Source organism: Acomys russatus, chromosome 20, assembly GCF_903995435.1.
Source record: "Acomys russatus chromosome 20, mAcoRus1.1, whole genome shotgun sequence".
NCBI classification, from domain to species: Eukaryota; Metazoa; Chordata; class Mammalia; order Rodentia; family Muridae; genus Acomys; species Acomys russatus.
The window spans coordinates 61,865,902-61,882,914 of record NC_067156.1 but is presented as its reverse complement, the minus strand read 5'-3'; the positions used below and the strand labels follow the sequence as shown (position 1 = coordinate 61,882,914).

At 49.9% G+C, this 17,013-nt stretch overlaps 1 protein-coding gene and 1 non-coding gene across 2 annotated transcripts in view; one reads left to right on the top strand and one right to left on the bottom strand.

Annotated features, from left to right (window-relative positions):
• Window positions 1-17,013, bottom strand: part of Zbtb7c (zinc finger and BTB domain containing 7C) — a 234,934-nt gene that overhangs the window by 206,726 nt on the left and 11,195 nt on the right. The window lies entirely within an intron of this gene.
• On the top strand, window positions 9,191-9,332 carry LOC127204811 (small nucleolar RNA SNORA48). Its single transcript, XR_007832512.1, has one exon. It is a non-coding gene; the product is annotated as a small nucleolar RNA SNORA48 (small nucleolar RNA).

Genomic DNA, 17,013 nt, shown 5'->3' with positions numbered 1-17,013 from the left:
GTTCCGGCCCGGGCCAGGTACTAAGTTGTCACTGTATGCTAGTTCACAACATCGGAGCAGTGACCAGCCCTGTGAGTGGCAAAATCAGCGGTGATCCCAGCAAGCTAGGTCCAAAACCAATGCTTCAACTTCTGTCCTCCGTGTCCAGGAATGGGCAAACACAGACTATGAGCTGGAATATCCAAATCAAACATTGCAGTCTGGTTCGCCAGGGGCATGGTGCAAACCGACATACCCCCAGTCAACTATGAAAGTAGCCCCACGTCTTTTTTCCAAATGCCCTTTGTCCACTGAGGCCAGAACAATTCCTATATCCATCTTAACATCCCAAGGAGGGGTTGGGGAAGCCCTGCCCCTACCCCACCTAGAAAGAGGGCCTTGCGGGATACCCAGGCTGCATCTCAAGCAAGTGTGAGACAACAGCAGCTCCCCATTAGCTCTGCGCAGACTGGACACCGCAGGGAGGGCTAGGGCTTCCAGAGCCTTAGTTACCTTTAATTAGGTGGGCTCAAATTGATTGATTGATTGATTGATTCCTCTCTCCTGAGTTGCAGAGGGGACAGCACCCCTGCTCCCCAGGTGCACAGGGCCTGCCACTGGAATCATAACAAGTGCTAAGCAGACCCAGCTCGCTCGTCATTCCAGGACTGCAAGGCTGCCACCAGCTCCTTGTCAAACCTCAAATTGATTCTGAAATTGCTTTGAGAACATAGAGCGGTGAACAATTTGAAGTCCATGTAATTATCTGAGCGACTGTTGCCGGGCACCGCATCAGGACCCGAGACCATGTGAAGAGGCCGGAGCCACAGCTCCCCAAATGGAAAGGTTAAATTAGCTGTTGGGTTACTTCGCATCGGACAGACTGTCCCCCTGGAACCGTCTCCAGCTCAGAGCCTTCAGCGGAGATGTTCTGGATTGGTCCAGACATTCCACCCAGATTCTGGCCTTGCCACCAAACCCTCCATAATCAACTGAATGTCACAGAGTGCTTACCAGAGGCCCCGTGCTGGAAGACACATGGTGGACATACAGAGGTGAGAGCTTTCAGGAGCTACATGATCTGAGCACAGAGAATACCAACATAGAAAAATGCTAATGACAGCGTGTGGCTGCTTCCAAGACAGGAGGTGCTGAGGCCCACAAGCGACAGGTGTCCAAAGCCACCAGTCACAAATGCTGGCATCTGAAAGCCTGTGCTGAGGTGCTCTGCACACCTCAATCCCCTTGTGCTCTAACTTCCTAGAGGTTTGGCTCAGCTAGAGGATCTGGGCTTAGAGAACTGAAGTCACTCACCAGGCCTCTCCTCTCCCTCTGTCCCGCAGGATGGCAGGGACATTAATGACTAATGCATAAGTCATTAAGAAAGTCAAGGTACCACTCACTAAAGGTTGGAAAGAGAATGGCCAAGAAACAACATTCCAGGAAGAAGAAAAACAGAGTCCAAGCCTGTGCTGTCATCAGGGGTTCAACCCCAAGGTTCTACACCTAGAAATTTCTGTGAACAAAATAAGCCCAGACACATCTAAATGAGGCCAGCCCCTATGCTAGTCACACCTCACAGCCACATTTTAGCAATAAATACATCCAAGGGACAGTCTCACCCTCTGGTGCATGGACACTGACTTTAATGGACACATGGGTGGGCAGCTCCTCCTGTACCTGTCCCTCAGCCTGCCCTGGCCATTTCCTGGGGCCTCTAAGGTTCCTCCTGATCCCCCCTTAAGTGCCAGTAGCCCCCATAGTCCAAGCTACTGACAACCTATGAGAAGTTTTCAGAATATCAGATACTCCTAGTAAGGGGACTTTATTCTGTTTTGTTACTTTATTTCTGAGGCAGGGTCTTGATAAATAGAGTGGCCTCCAATTTGTACACCAGTGCCGATAGCACAGGTGTGCATATTAGATCTGGCCCTGCCTAACCCAAAGAAGAAGACCATTAAGGCTGGTGGATCTGGACCCAGGGGCCCTGCACAAACTGCTGTGCCAACCAAGGAAAATGCATGCAGTAAACCTAGACCCCCTACTCAGATCTAGCCCATGCACAACACATTCTCCATGGTTGTGGGGAAAGCAGGGACTGACTCCAACATGAACTCTGGTACCAGCTATTTGATTACTTCCTCTTGGTGGGGAGGCCTGGTGGCACTCAGAGGAAGGGAAAGCGGGGTATCCAGATAAGATCTGATGGGCTGTGATCATATGGTGGTGGAGGAGGTCCCCTTTTGTCACAGACCTGGGGGAGTGCAATAGGGTAAAAGAGGGAGGGAGCAGGGAATGGGAAGATACAAGTGAGGGGGAAACAATCAGGATGTATGTAATTTGGATAAATTATTTTTAAATAATTAAAAAATAAAAGCTATGATAAATGTGTGTGTATATATATATATAATAAAATGTACTTTCCATCATTTTTCAAAATTTTATTTGTGTCTATATGTATGTAGGAGTATACACTGTGTGTGTGCTGGGAGGCTGGGGGGAGGGGTACCCATAGAGGCCTTAAGAGGGCATCAGAATCCCTGGAGTTGGAGTCACAGGCTGTATTGAGCTACCTGACGTGGGTTCTGGGAACCAAACTCTGGCCCTCTGGAAGAGAAGCAAGGGCTCTAAACTGAGCCATCTGTCAAACCCCATCTTTCTGCCTTCCTTTTCAATGTGTATGATGTTTGAATATATTTATATGTACCATGTGACTGCCTAGTACCAGTGAAGGCCCTCAGTAGTTATCTGGTCCACTGGAATTAGGGTTACAGACAGTTGTAAGCTGCCACATGGGTGCTGGGAACTGAACCTGGGTCCTCTGCAGGAGCAGCACATTCTCTGAATCACTGAGCTATCTGTCCAGCCTCCTTAGTCCCATTCTTTAAGCATACAGTTTGGTGGCACTTAGCAGACTCACCCTGTTGTACACCATCACCTCTACTGGTCTCTGGAACTTTCTCTCCACTTAGCTCAGGAAAACTGTTGATTTGAGCAGGCCGTATCCAGATGCCTGGCCATCCCTTGGCTCGGACACAGAATGCCACACAGCTGAGAATCCTGAGGTGCTGACCAGAACGGTTCTTCCACTCCACCTAGACTGACCGCTCAGCGCTAGCTCAGCAGCTGTCTCTGGGCACAGGAAGGGACAGAGAACCATTTCCATAGTGCTGACCTAAAGCCCAGTGGAAAAGCAGGCTTGTCACAACCCTGCACTAGAAACCAGCAGCGAGGCGCCGCCAAGACGAGCAGGGGAGGTGCCACCAGGAGCTGAGAGGCTCTCACACTGGAATCCTCTGTACACCAGGTTCCAGTGAGCAAGCCCCTCAGGGTGATTTGCCAACTATCTGTCACCTCCTTCCCACCTTCCTTTGCTCTCCCTCTCCACCCTTCTCAGGAATCCCAGGCCTGGCATGAGAAACAAACGAGGGGCTTTACTCCCTGTAATTGTTCCAAATCCCACTAATTATATGGTAAGCGTCCAACAATAGGTTAGGCCGATGCCTAAAGGCAGGTAGATTGGGTCCTGTAGGGCCTCAGTTTTCACCACGCTAAAATGAAGGGTTTCAGAAGAGCTAAGCCCCTTCTCAGTGCCACATTTTGTGCCCCTGAATTTGAAGAACCAGTGTCCTCATCAAGTGCCCAAAGGCACAAGACAACTAATTACTTCTCAAGGTGCCAACCATAAGAATGTCAAAACAGTGTCTGCAAAGATGGCAGGTTGGAATTGCAGAACTAAGTTTCTCACTTGAAAAGGGCTTGCCTAGGCTGGGTGCTGGTGAGGGCCTCAGCAAAAAACGAGGGGCTGAGTTGCAAGCTATTGCAGGCTCTCAGGCCCGAGCCCTTGTACCCATCCCTGACTGTGGTGTTTATTGTTGCCAGAGCCTTTGAAGTTATTCCCGAAACCATGCACCACTTTTAGATTCTGGGAACTTCCCAGGTGAACAGGCATATCCTACATTATGCAAACAGCTATCTTGAAAGCCACACATACACTGGTTTTTTGTTTGTTTGTTTGTTTCCTTCAAGACAAAATCTGAAAATGTAGCCCATACTGATAATCAAGCTCAAATTTCTCTTGCCTCCCTCAACTGGGGATTACAGGCATGAGCCACCATGCTTGGCTAGACTACACATTAGGTATGATTTTTATGTAGTTGGGACTCCTGTAATGGGTCTGTTTAAAAGGTAATTATTTTACAACACTTACCAATCTATTCCTTTCTCTTGAAACTTTTGTATAGTGGTTTGTATAAAGTACTCTTAAGGCACTCAAGGAACCACCTCAGCCATCAAGGCCAGACAGGGACACACACACACACACACACACACACACACCATGTACAAGCAAGGACACCCTCAGCCAGTTTGATCAGAGCCTCCACTTCCTCTCCAACTCTCACTTGTGGAGATGTTGGGGTTCTAGAATGCAGCCAGATTTTTAGCTCTCTCCTTCCCTGGCTACTCACTGTTCCCCAAGGGGGCTCCACTAGCTTTCAGAGATAGAGAATCATTTGTGGGTAACTGTTGCCCACCCTAGCATCTCCAGAAGAGCAGAACCAAGAGGATGAAGGAAGAAATATATATGTACACACACACACACACACACACACACACACACACACACACACACACACACACACATATATTGAGAGCTTTGGCTTCTTAAAAAATCCAGTTATGTTATGTGAATGTTTTTGTTTTAATCCCAGGTGTGGGATAAGAGGCTACTTCACAGTAGGTGGTTATAATTTACCTAGCAGGTCCATGATATTTGGCAGCTGCAGATAGTTTAGTTCTGGGGGCTGGAGAGGGCCTGTGGAGGCTGCTGCTCCCGCTGCTGTTGCTGGTTTGCTGAACTGCTGGAGATTCTGAAGACGAAGACTGGACTTGCTTCAAGGACCTCGATGTCCCTAATCAGCAGGAAGTAGGCTATAGAGGTCTACACCCCCTATTCCTCTAATCTTTTTCTCTGCTGCCTAGTGTTGGGGGTTGGATGGTAGGTGTATGTATAAGAACCCAATAAAATAGCTCTGTGTGTGTGTGGTGTGTGTGCGCATGTGTGTGTATGTTTGTGTATGCATGTGTGTGTATTTGTGTGTGTTTATGTTGTATTTGTGTGTGTTTGTGTGTGCATGTGTATGCATGTGTGTGTGCCTGTGTGTGTGCCTGTGTGTGTGTTTGTGTGTGTATGTGTGTGCATTTGTGTGCATGTGTGTGTGCATGTGTGTGGGTGTGTGTTTGTGTGTATATGTATATGTGCATGTGTGTTTGTATGTTTGTGTGTATATGCATGTGTGTTTGTGTGTATGTTTGTGTGTGTGTTTGTGTGTATATTTGTGTGTGTGTGTGTTTGTGTGTGTGTGTATGTGTGTGTGCATGTATCTTTTCTTTCAATAATAACGGCAGCCAGATCGTCATTGTGAGTGGCTGAGATCCCCATGATTGCTCCTGAAGGCCAAATGCCTCAACATTCAGGGTACTCCCAGAATTGCTGTCTCTCATTTTCAGGGGGTGGTAACAGCCTGTTACTCAGTTCACAAGGTGGGGTGCCTCAGTAACTCCAATCTGGCATTGGAAATCCATGCTGGAAGCTTGGAAGTGCTGATTCTGCTATCAGTGAAAGCAGCAGCAACTGGGCAGATCAACTCTGAGCCAGTTGAAGGCAAGATGATCTTTCTTCCTTCATGCCCTTTCTGTGTGGACTGCCCCCCATTGGAGTGGGCCTTCTCACATCAAGCAGGGTGCTCAGGAGATTTCCTCAGGTGACGCTCCCAACTCAGGCGATTCTAATTTGCAGTGAGTCACTATGAAAACCAGCCATAGGAACCATTAAATGCCACTTTCCTCCTTTTCCCCACTAGTCTCTGTGATCAGCAGCACCTTGCCTCTCCCACTGTTTCTAAACACTTTCTGGGCTGAGTCCCTCTGCTTGGCTCCTCAGTGGGGATCACAACTCCCCTGCCAACCTGGAGCTGAACCAACCTCAGCCATTAGCAAGACAAAATGCTGCACCTTGGGTTCTAGGGCAAGTCCAAACTTTCACTCAGGTTTCCAGTTGTTCACTCTCCATTTGGTACTGTGTCCAGACTGGTAGCAGGCAGTACTAGTGGGAAACAGCCAGAATGGACCGCTCACTCAGAACCACTGGCTCTCAACTCCCAGTCTCAGGCCAGCAGCAGGACCAGCTGACAACTTGATGGAAATTCAGATTCTTCAGTCCTATCCGGACCTAAATCCATCACTCTGGGTGGACCCTGTCTTCCCTGATGGTCTAAAGTTGGAAAACCGGTGCTTGAAATAATAGTCTCTGCTCTCAACATGTGTCTGAACTGTCAACCCCACAGGACAACCCTACCTGAAGACTTCAGAACTTTCTAGGTGAGGTCTCCATCCATATTTCTTACCCTGCCTATCGGGAATTAGAAGGCCCACCTCAGGCCTGGCCATAGGGCTGTGCAGATGAGGGAGGGAGAAAGAAAATGTAAAACTAAGGATTTCTACTGGGAAAACATTCTTTAATTAGGGCCAGACTCCTAGAGATCACCCAGGAAGGCTTACTGGAGACCACTAGTCTCCATTAGCATTTTCCCAAGGGCTATATCCAGGTTATAAAATAGGAGGGCAGTGTGATTTGCATGTAATTTGCATGTGCTACTTGGACCGCACAATCATCTCCAGCAATTTTCATCAGAATTACAATATTTTCTTTAAAAACCACTGCTGCCCTAAGGGTTGCCTCTTAATCACTTTTACTGCTCTCCTGCTCTCTAACAAATCCACAGTCCTACTCATAAAGTATAAGAAGGCCAAAAAGCACAGACGTGAGACAGGGCTGCTTCCTAGAGAGCAGTGACTGGAGCTGTTCTTCACAGGTCGTGCGACTTACAGAGCCATGCAAGAGGGAATTATTAGATTTGGGACTCTCATAATAAAGTTCATCCATTGAGGGGATCAGAGGATCAGATTTCCATGTGGCCATCTTCTGCCTCTACAGTTATCATAAAAAGATAATGTATCTTACTACCAGAAGTGTTGGGGAAATGTGAGTCCCTCAATAAAGGGCAGCCTTATTAAAAAACAAAACAAAACAAAAACAAAAAACTACTTCATTGTGCTGATTGTCCTCATCTCTTCTCAAACCGCATCCTGCATCCTGGATCCAGTGGAAGGTACCACTGGGCAGTATCAGGGTTCACCTGCACAGTGGGACAGACAAGCTCATTAGGATCTAGTGAGGAAAGGTCCCGTGCCTGGAGCCCAGCAGACACCTGGCTGCTCCGGTTTCTCTACCTCTGCTCTGGTGACTATTAGCAATTTCAAGAGCTTTCACTTCCGGCCACTCTTGAGCAAGTGACAACCGTGCTTCACACTTCTCCAGACTGTTCACGCAGAGCAGGGTTTCAAAACCAGAAATAGCAGGAAGTAGATCCAAGCTGAAAGAAGAGCTGTGTCCAAGCTTCTGAAGAAGAGCAGTGGCTGGAGTACACAGCCTTTCTCGGCTGCCCAGCGTTGAGCATGGTAAGGATAGGAAAGACTTTCTTTCCTTTGTTTTTTGTTTTTTGTTTTTCTCAAAAGAAACATAAATATTCTTAATTCAGAATGCCCAGAAAGGCATGGCCACCCCACACTCCTTTGGGGCAGTAAGCTCTCTCCTGAATTTCCCTTTAAGACATTTCTATCTCTAAGCAATGAGATCGTCTCTGTTGTCCCAGGTTCTGGGCAACTCTGGCTGTAGTGACAGCTTCTGCGATGGGAGGTCACCCACTTCAGCCTCCCCAGGAGACATGTCAGAAGACCCCCACACCACCAATGTCAACACAGAGCAACTGCGCATCTGTGCAACACACTTTTGCACACTTCAGCCAGCTGCGGCAGTGAATTGTGTCGTGTGCAGCCTTGGCTCACCATCCCTGGGTTCACCCATCAGTAACAGGAATTAGAGGTTCTGGCAGCCATAGGCCTACCCTGAGAGCTATACCCAACCCCTGTGCCTCCTGGCCTCCTCCAAAGAAAGTGCAGGCACAAGCAGCAAATTCCCTTCAGAAGCATTCCCAGGAAGTGATGGGTGCCGAGGCTCATCTTCTTACTCCTCTTTCCCTGTGTGGGAAGTGCTTGGAGCAAGTACCTAGTGTTGCTCACCCCAGAGCTCTCAGTACCTGCAAACTATACCAGACCTTTACACCTATAAGTAAATAGTGAATGAATAAATAAAGTGTAACTTTTTAAGAAGAAAGCAGAATCTATTAGGGCAGCTCTCAATTGGCAGATGTGCCTCTGAGGGACATTTGGACGTGTCTGGAAACATTTTTAGTTGTGTCCAATTCAGGAGGTAGGAATGCTGCTAGCACCTACCAGACACAGGTTAGACACACTATCTGCATCCTGCAAAGCTCCAGAGTGTCTCCAACAACGAGTGACAAACTGAGGTTCCCTGAAGTGGAACAGCATCCATCCCAAATGAGTGAGGTGCCCCTCAGGCCTAGCCATGTCTGTCCCTAAATGTGGCCTCTTTGCAGACCGTTTTTTAGTATTAAAGTGTGTGTGTGTGTGTGTGTGTGTGTGTGTGTGTGTGTGTGTGTTGCACGTAGGGATGTGTGCATGTGTGTGTGTTGGGGAGTACAACTTGAAAGGGTCAGTTCTTTCCTTCTTCAGAAATCAAATTCAGGTCATCTGGCTTGGCAGCTGGTGCCTTTACCTGCTAAGCCATCTCTTCTGGCTCAACAGTTGTGTGGGTAGGGATGGGAGTAGGGGAAAGTGGGCAGAATCTTAAAGGCAAGCTTGGCTGATGCTAATAATGTTAGGAGCCTGTTCTAGTTTCATTCCTGTTGCTGTGATAAAACACCCTGACCTCCCCCTAAAAAAAAAAAAAAAAAGCAATTAAGGTTATAATTCTAGGTGATAGTCTATCATTCCCAGGAAGTCAAAACAGGAACTCAAGGATCTTCTCACATCACACCCAAAGCCAAGGGCAGAGAGAAGTAGATGCATCTGTGCTGCCTGCTCACTTGCTCACTCCCTTTGCTCTTACACAGTTCAAGCCCGAGTCTATGAAATGATATCACCCACAATGGGCTGGGTCTTCCTACACCAATTAAAAATCAAGACAGTCTCCCACAGACATGCTCATGATAATGACAATTATTAACTTGAAACCAAACCCTCTCCCTCAGGTGATTCTTCTAATTTGTGGCTTTTAAAACTAACCACCCACCTCTAGCAATGGGCAGAGACTCCTTGATGGTGGTGGTGGTCTTATATCAGTCAGGGGCAGAGCAGATGTCAATCCTTTGTCTATCCTAGCTTGTTGTCTGGCTTGGTGGCCAAAGCTGTCTTATGCCTAGGTCTCATAAAAATCAAATCAAATCAAATCCAGGCAGCGCAGGAGGAAGAAGTCTGAGAGCTGTGGCCCGCCATGCCTGCAACAGGAGCCATCACAATGTGTGAGTCTGTGGTGGGCAGACGAGAGAGAAAGAGAAGTGGCACAGCTTAAGAATGAAGAGAGATGGAACTGGAGACTTGAGAGGAGAGAGAGTAGCCTCTTCTGAGTGGCCAGCCTTGCCACCTGGGGCCACGGCGAGGTCCCAGCCTGAGGGTCATGTCTGAGTCAATAGCTACACAGCAAGGGTCAAGGGGATGTCCCTGGTAAGGGCAGCCACTGGGGTTCACATGGATGGCCAGAGGCTCCGTACAATTAGCCCCGCTCCTCACTGGATGTGGCAATCTGGAGAGCTGGCGCCATCGCCATCTCTCACCAGTGGCAGCACCCAGAAGAGTGGGCCCTGAGCTTTGCCCAAGCAGCACAGTGGAGCTAGCCCTGGTGGTGGGGGTGGGGGTGAGCCTGCCCTCAAGAGTGTGAGTGTGGGAGACTGTCTGGTGGCACAGGCCCAGAAGTGCTGCCCTGACCCTCGCCCCTTGCCACCTCCGGCAGTGGGGAAAGCTGCCCACAGACAGGGTCATGAGCTTGGGAGAGATAGCCGTGCCCCTCACCAGCTGCAGCACTCAGGAGAGCAGGCCCTGCACCTCGCCTAGCAGCACAGTAGTGTTGGACTTGATTGAGGGGGAGTAGGTGAGCCAACCCCAAGGAGAGAGCAAGGGAGAGCTGGACGTGCCGCCCTTCTGCCATGATGTCAGGGGCACTGGTAACCCACTCAGTCTGAGTCTTCACTGTCCTCATCTGACAAGTCTAGGGCTCTTAATAGACCCACAAAGCACTTTGCACTGTGTCCCTCCTCCTCCTGCCACAGTGTCACCACCCCATCCCTTTCTAAGAACGGACCTGAGGACCAGTGTCCATAAGCAATTTATTCAGAATCCTGTGGTACCAAAGCAGGAACTCAGGAGGAACTCCAAATGGCTTCCTGGATCCATCCCAGGGCGCAGCACTCACATGCTCACTCCCCCCCCCCCATGGAGTTAGAGAGAGGATCCACCCAGTTCCTGGTAAAAACCCAGGGGCTTTGGGGCAGCTAGAACAAAAAGAAGTAGAAGTTGCAAGGGCAGACCCCAGGGCAATGATCCTTGGGCCTGTGTGAAATTAATTTGAACATCTAAAAGTAGTCAACAAATTAATCCAATGGAAGTGAGGTTGGGACCACCAGGCAGGGCTTTTTAACCTGCTCCCCAATTACCTGTGATTCTGGTGTCTATTGCCTTGTTTCCTTGAGCCAGCAGCACAGACTGGAGTGCTTGATGGGCAGGCCCTGCCTATCCTCACCTCCTGTACCAGAACCGGCATTCGAACTCTCCTAATGACAGTCCCAAAGATATCATCAAGGAGAGATGGCCTGGCACAGGCTAGAAGCCACAGAACACAGCTGTCACCTCTTCAGGGCTCAACTCTGTCACAGAAACAGTTCTCTGTGAGTCTGGCTGATAGGTTTAACGAACAAAGATTTGAGTCCCAGCTAAAAAGACAAACTGAATTCTTAGTATACATCTGTCCTGCATCAGTAAGCACACTATGAGCATACCAGCCCTTCTGTGTGGCTCACCTGGAATTCAAGTGTAACTGGAGATTTGGTTACTTCTGGGCCTCTTCCTGTGAGCACCAGTGAAGGAAAAAAAATCACAGGGAGCCCCAGGAAAACCAGAAGGTGTGATGGCTGCAAACCAGAGCCAGGTGTACCTACAGCTGCCAGACTGGGACAGGAAGTCAGGAAGCAGCTGGTACCAGAGTACAGGGCTTTCCATCAGGCCTAAGTCCCAGCCCTTCCGAAAAGCCCTTTCTAGAAGGTATTCCCAGCTGAGCTTCCTTGGAAATGAGAGGAGGAGGAGCCAACAGGTACTTCCTACCAAGCTAGCCCATCTCCAAGAGACACTGACAGGTAGGAGCAGCGTGTATGCAGCGAACCACGTGAGGTGCCTGCTCTGACCTTGGCTTTCACTCCTAATGAGCCATTTTCAAAGAACTTCACAGGAAGGCAGCAGGCATTGTGTGGGGCCAGCAGAGGAGAGCTGAGCAGTTGTTAATGGGCTTGGGTCCCTTTGGCTCCCCCTTTCCCCCAGTCCACACAGCCCCTGAGGATGAAAGGAGTCTCTCTGATGGCAGGTAAGGTGACCATGGGCATAGTAATCCTCTCCTGTGTTCTTACTGGCCAAAGCCTTCCTGGGTCCCTGGATCTGCCTGGGGGAATGCCTTCAAGAGTGCCAATTAAATTGGGACATGATGTTTGTGATTTCAGAGACCAGTTGGGTGGGGACACCTCTGACTAGATCGTGTGACCTGACTAGAAGCCCTGGATGCTGGCGACATTAGAAACGTGCCTAGGTAGACTGTATGGGGTGGATACTGAATTAGACTAGCAGGACTTAGGAACTTAGAAAATTCAGACCCCAAGAGGACACAGGGAAATGACCAAAGCCCTCTGTGGCCCCAGAGGAGAGGGAGACAGAGGATACACACCTGCACTTCTCAGCTGAGTGGACTTCAACCATCCCATAAGGAGTGTGTGACACCCAAGTCACCCCCACTTTCTTCTCCTCCCTCCACCAACCCTATTCAATGTGGAGTTCACTGTTCTGATGTCCCACCCAGCAGTTAACAGTTTATCGCCTACTAGCCCGAGGAACACTAAAACTCCATCCTAGTCAGGGCCTTGTTTCCTCATTTGTGGGTAGAGCGAGAAGAGCTTGGCCCCCAGACCCATAACCAGCAGGATTGTCGGCTCCCACAGCCTCTCCAGTGTGGAAGGACTGCAGAGTTAGACCCTATCCTAGCTGAGCAGTCTGCAGACTCAGACCCTCGAGGGTCTGACCTAGCTTTATGTCCAGGCTCACAGTGGAACTCCAAATGGAAAGAATTGTACTGACCTAGAAGCAACCCCACGTATGAAGGGTAGACTTTGGGGTCCACTTAAGCACTAGAGGCCACAGGCCAGCCCCTGTCAAGGAATACCCCATCCTCACATGCCTGAACTTCTTGTCCTCTCGTACAAGAGTTGTATTCACCCTGGCCAAGGATTCTCCCACACAGACAACTCCCTTCCCAGGAGCACATACTGCCTGCTGGGCCTCTGCACAACACTCCCCCACTCATTCCTCCCCCCTCTTGCAGATGGTGTTGAAGAAGTATTTTCAAAAGAATGTTACTAAAGATCTTCCCAGAAAACAAACAGAGGCTGGGTGCAGCTATGTTGGTAGAATGCTTGTGTGGCATATGCTTGAAGCTCTGGTTTACCACCAGCACCGCAGAAACTGGACATAGCGGCACAAGCCTTTCATACCAGCCATGGCGACAGCGTTGGGGGTGGAGGGAGGGGGAGGGGCAGAAGGTAATTCAAATGTAAGGTCATCATCGGCCACACAGAGACATCAAGGCCAGCCTAGGATATATGAGACCATTCTGCTCCAAGCTTGGACAGACGACAGGCCTTAGGCTGTAATTCCCTGTGTCTGCCTGGCCAAGGCAAGCCAGCACTAAGGCTCCCAGTGTTCTCTTACTGTCTGACCTTGACCCTGCTGCATAGACATCTCCTTCCCCGGAGCAGGTCCCTCAGCTCTAGGGGCAGGATGAAGAGTTTACCCAACCCTGTGTCCAGTTCTCCAGCTCCTTGTTGTTTCTCTGTCTCTAAAATTACAAAAACCACAAGCTCTCACCCCTGAAGGGGGTGCTACAGAGTCAGGAAAGGACAGTCGATGATAGCTGCTCCCAAAAGGTTCAGTCCTTGTTAGGAATGAGCAGCACAAAACACAGGTGTGCAGCTCTGCAGAGGCCTGTAGTGCCTGCACCCTAATGTGGAGGGAGGTAAACTCCTAAGCAGAGCCTTCTTCCCGTGGACTACAGGGACAAGTCCCTGCCTGGTCCCTCTCCTGCAGCCAGGGCCATGGGTTTAGCCTGCTGGGTGGTCTCAGAGCCCCCAGCCCATCAGTGCAAGGTTGTCCTCTGACCTCCACATGTGTGCTGTGAACACTCATCAAGACCCCTCAATACACACACACACACACATACTGTGGATGCTCATCAACACCACACACACACACACACACACACACACTGTGAACACTTATCAACACCCCCCAACACACACACTCCCACATGTGCACTGTGAACATTCACCAACACCCACCCACACATATACACACACATACACTGTGGATGCTCATCAACACCCCCCGAAGACACACAAAAACACACACACAGAACCCTCCCTCCTGGGGTTCACACGCTGGCATAGGAAAGCTAAAAACTGTTCATATGTAATGTTATTTAGAGAAATTAAGACCATTTTAGAGCTAGGAGTAAATGGCCAGCAAAGGTATCACCAGAAACACAACACTCAAGCCAAGATAGGAGGTAGGGAATGGACAGGCTGCACAGATGTCTGGCCAAGACACAGATAGAGGAAAACTACCCATGGCAGAGGCCTCTGGGACAGGAGCTGGAGACCAGGAGTAGAGTGGACTGCAGAAGGAGGGAGGCAGGTTAGGAGAGGAGACAGAGTCAGAGCCAGGTCATCAGGCAAGCCACTGGACGTTCTCACAGGCACAGCTGGTCACTGCCTTGAGGAAGGAAACTGGAGGAGAGGGATGCCAACCTAGAGGCTGAAATAACCTGGTGAGAGGTGACAGATAGCTGGGGAGGGGAAATGGCTAGGCTCCAGATGTCACTGTAATATGCTTCTGCTCCCACAACGCCCCCCACCCAGTATAAAGCCCATCCACATAACTACAGCACTCTTGCATCTTTCCCTGTCCCATGCTACCCAGAAGGGCCCCTGCCAACTGCAGGAAGTGTGTTGCCAACTGGCACTGTACTCAGACCCTAGTTTCAGAGGCTGCCACATTTGAGTAGTGCTACATCCGGTATGTACCTGTGCCTAGTCTGACCAGAGATGCTAGCCTTCTGTGCAGCCAGAAGGGTTGACAGTCCGTCCCTGCCCTTAGATTTCCTCCCCAAGTTCCAACTGTTCCCTTGGGTCTTTGTTACAGTCTCAGCATGCCCACTGTGCTGGAGGCTAGGGAGACTTTCAGCCAGGCTTCTGCGCCTCTCATTGATAGCCCTAACAGAAATGAAGAGACCACTGCTGCTATCTTCCTAACCCGCCAGGGGCTTCTTGAACGGGTCTCTGGACCAGGCTGACACTGGAGTTCGTCCAGTTGATTCTAATGTGCAAGCGGGCCTGAGGACCACAGCTCACGTGCCCACTCTAGTGCCCTGTTCCTACCACCTGCAGCACACATATCTCAAGCCCCTCTCTGGCCACTCACTCACCCAAGCAAAGCTCTAAGTGTGGTCTGTTTCACCCAAATGCAGCCTGTATGCAGGATCTCTTAGTACTAGCCTATCTACCTGCAAGTGGGATGTGCCTGGCAGGGTATTTGCGACCTGACCCACATCATAGGCTGGGACCCAGAGATTTTCTTCAGGCTTAGAAACCTGGTACCCACTGCTTCCAGAGACCCCAGAGCTGCTTCCAAGCCCAGAAAAGGCAGCTCAGCTTCACTTAATCAGGGCTACCCTGGGCTGGCTCCCAGCCCTAGCTCCTCCCTACTCTTGCTCCTTTAGGACTGATTTGGAATGCATTTTTATTAGACATTTTTCTAGGTGAAAATGGTGCTGGGCTGGGGGTGGAGAAGCTGGATGGAGTGTGATTTACACCTACCCAGCGTCCTCACACCTCCCAAGGGCGGCTCATCAGAAGATAAGCTGTAGCTGGGCTGCACACACGCTTGCATCTGGCCCTGTGAAGAGCAGCACCTTTGCCTCTGCAGCCCGCCTCTCTGGACAAGGAGTGAGCAGGGCATACTGGAGTCAAAGATGCCACTCAAAGAATGCCCTTTGTTGCCCAGAACACTCCCGTCTACTCAGACTGCCCCTGTTGGAATATCCCCCTGCTCCCAACAGTTACTTTTACACACACACACACACACACACACACACACACACACACACACACACACACACACACACACACACCTCCCTGCCCCCTGCCTTTTCACATCTCCATCTCTAAACTGTAAACAAAAGAGAACACTCTCTCCTGTGTCTGTTCCCCAGCACCTTCTGCCCTCCCACAGGTCAGTTTCCAGTGTCCTGTATTTACCTGAGGCTCCCTCTAAGTACTCAGCAAGCCTACTCGCCTTCAGCCCTGTTGGCAGTTTGGGTGTCATTGTGAGGGAGGAAGTATCTCTTGTACTGGAGGATGCTCTGCTGCACCCGTACTCTATGCTAAAATCATCTCCTCCCTGGGTCCTGTCCCTTGGAAAATATCTGCAGATATCGAACGTCCCCTGGAGGAAGGTGGACACTTGACCTCGGCTGAGCAGCACTGTGCTGTAGCCATGTGACTGGAAGTGGCTAGAGGGCGAGGGCTACATGCATACTGAGAGCTCAGTGGGTAGCAAGGACTGAAGACCAGGTTCTATGTGGCTGTATCAGGAAGCCCACCCTGCCTGGACTCCATGCCATCCTTTGCCATTACTGCCTCTCAGAGCTGGCGCAGCGCTAAGCACTTTGCCAGATTTACTTCTTCGATTCTCACAGTGTTTCTCTAGAGAAGAGAGGAACTGGTCCTATTTCACAGATGGAGAAGCGGCTTGAAGAAGGTAGGCAGACAGTTTAGGATCGCTTAGCAGAAAGAGGCAAGCTGGCTCCAGAGCCCACAGACTAACCCTACAGGGTCTGTCCTCCCTCCCCAGGAGTCAGGTGGCACTTCTGAAACTCTCTGCAGTGCCGTGAGTTTGCATTCTTTCTGTTGCCGCTGGGAAGAGGGATTCACTGGAGGACCTGGACTCCCTGCTCCTCGGGACACAGCTTGCCCATGCTTGCTTCATTCTGAGAGTTTGTTCCTGCCACAGTCAGGCTCTGTAATGGGTCCCTGCAATGGGCTCAGCTTGTCACAGGGACATGGAGTTTGCATTCTAATGAGGGGGAAGCAGTAAATGACCTTTGAGATATTTATTAAAAGCCAGGATGTGATGGCCTGCTTGTCTGTGTCCCCTCAAAATTCATCATAAGTGATGGTGTTAGGAGGTGACATATTAGGTCCTGGGGTTGATTATGTCATGAGTGCAAAGCCCTCATGCAAGGGACAAGTGCGCTCACAGAAGGCTCCAGCGAGCTGCCTGAAGGAAGCCATGTTGGATACAGGCAGAAAGAGCTGCCTACGGAGGAGGGAGCCATCTAATCTGCTGGCTCCTTGACTTTGGTCTTCTCACTGTTCAGACTGTGAGCAGCTTTTGTGGTTTGTGAGGCATGTTCTAATGTGATGAGATTTCCAGGATAGACACAGTAAGCTGCGGTATGGAGTATGCAACAGGCTGTTTGGCTTTTTGTTTTGGTTTTTGAGCATGTGTGCATGCACACACACACACACACACACTGGAAGAACACAACAAAACCTACCATTTTGGGCATCTTGTTACAGAAGTGCAAATGGCCTAAGTCATGTGATAATGCTGAAATTCACTAGGGCCTAACATCATCTCACAGCTCTAAGGAAGCAAAAGCTGGGCTGCCCTCTAACCGTGAGCCAGGGATAACCTGGAGAAGTAGCCATGTCACTGCCCAGAAAGAGCAAAGTCCTCACATCC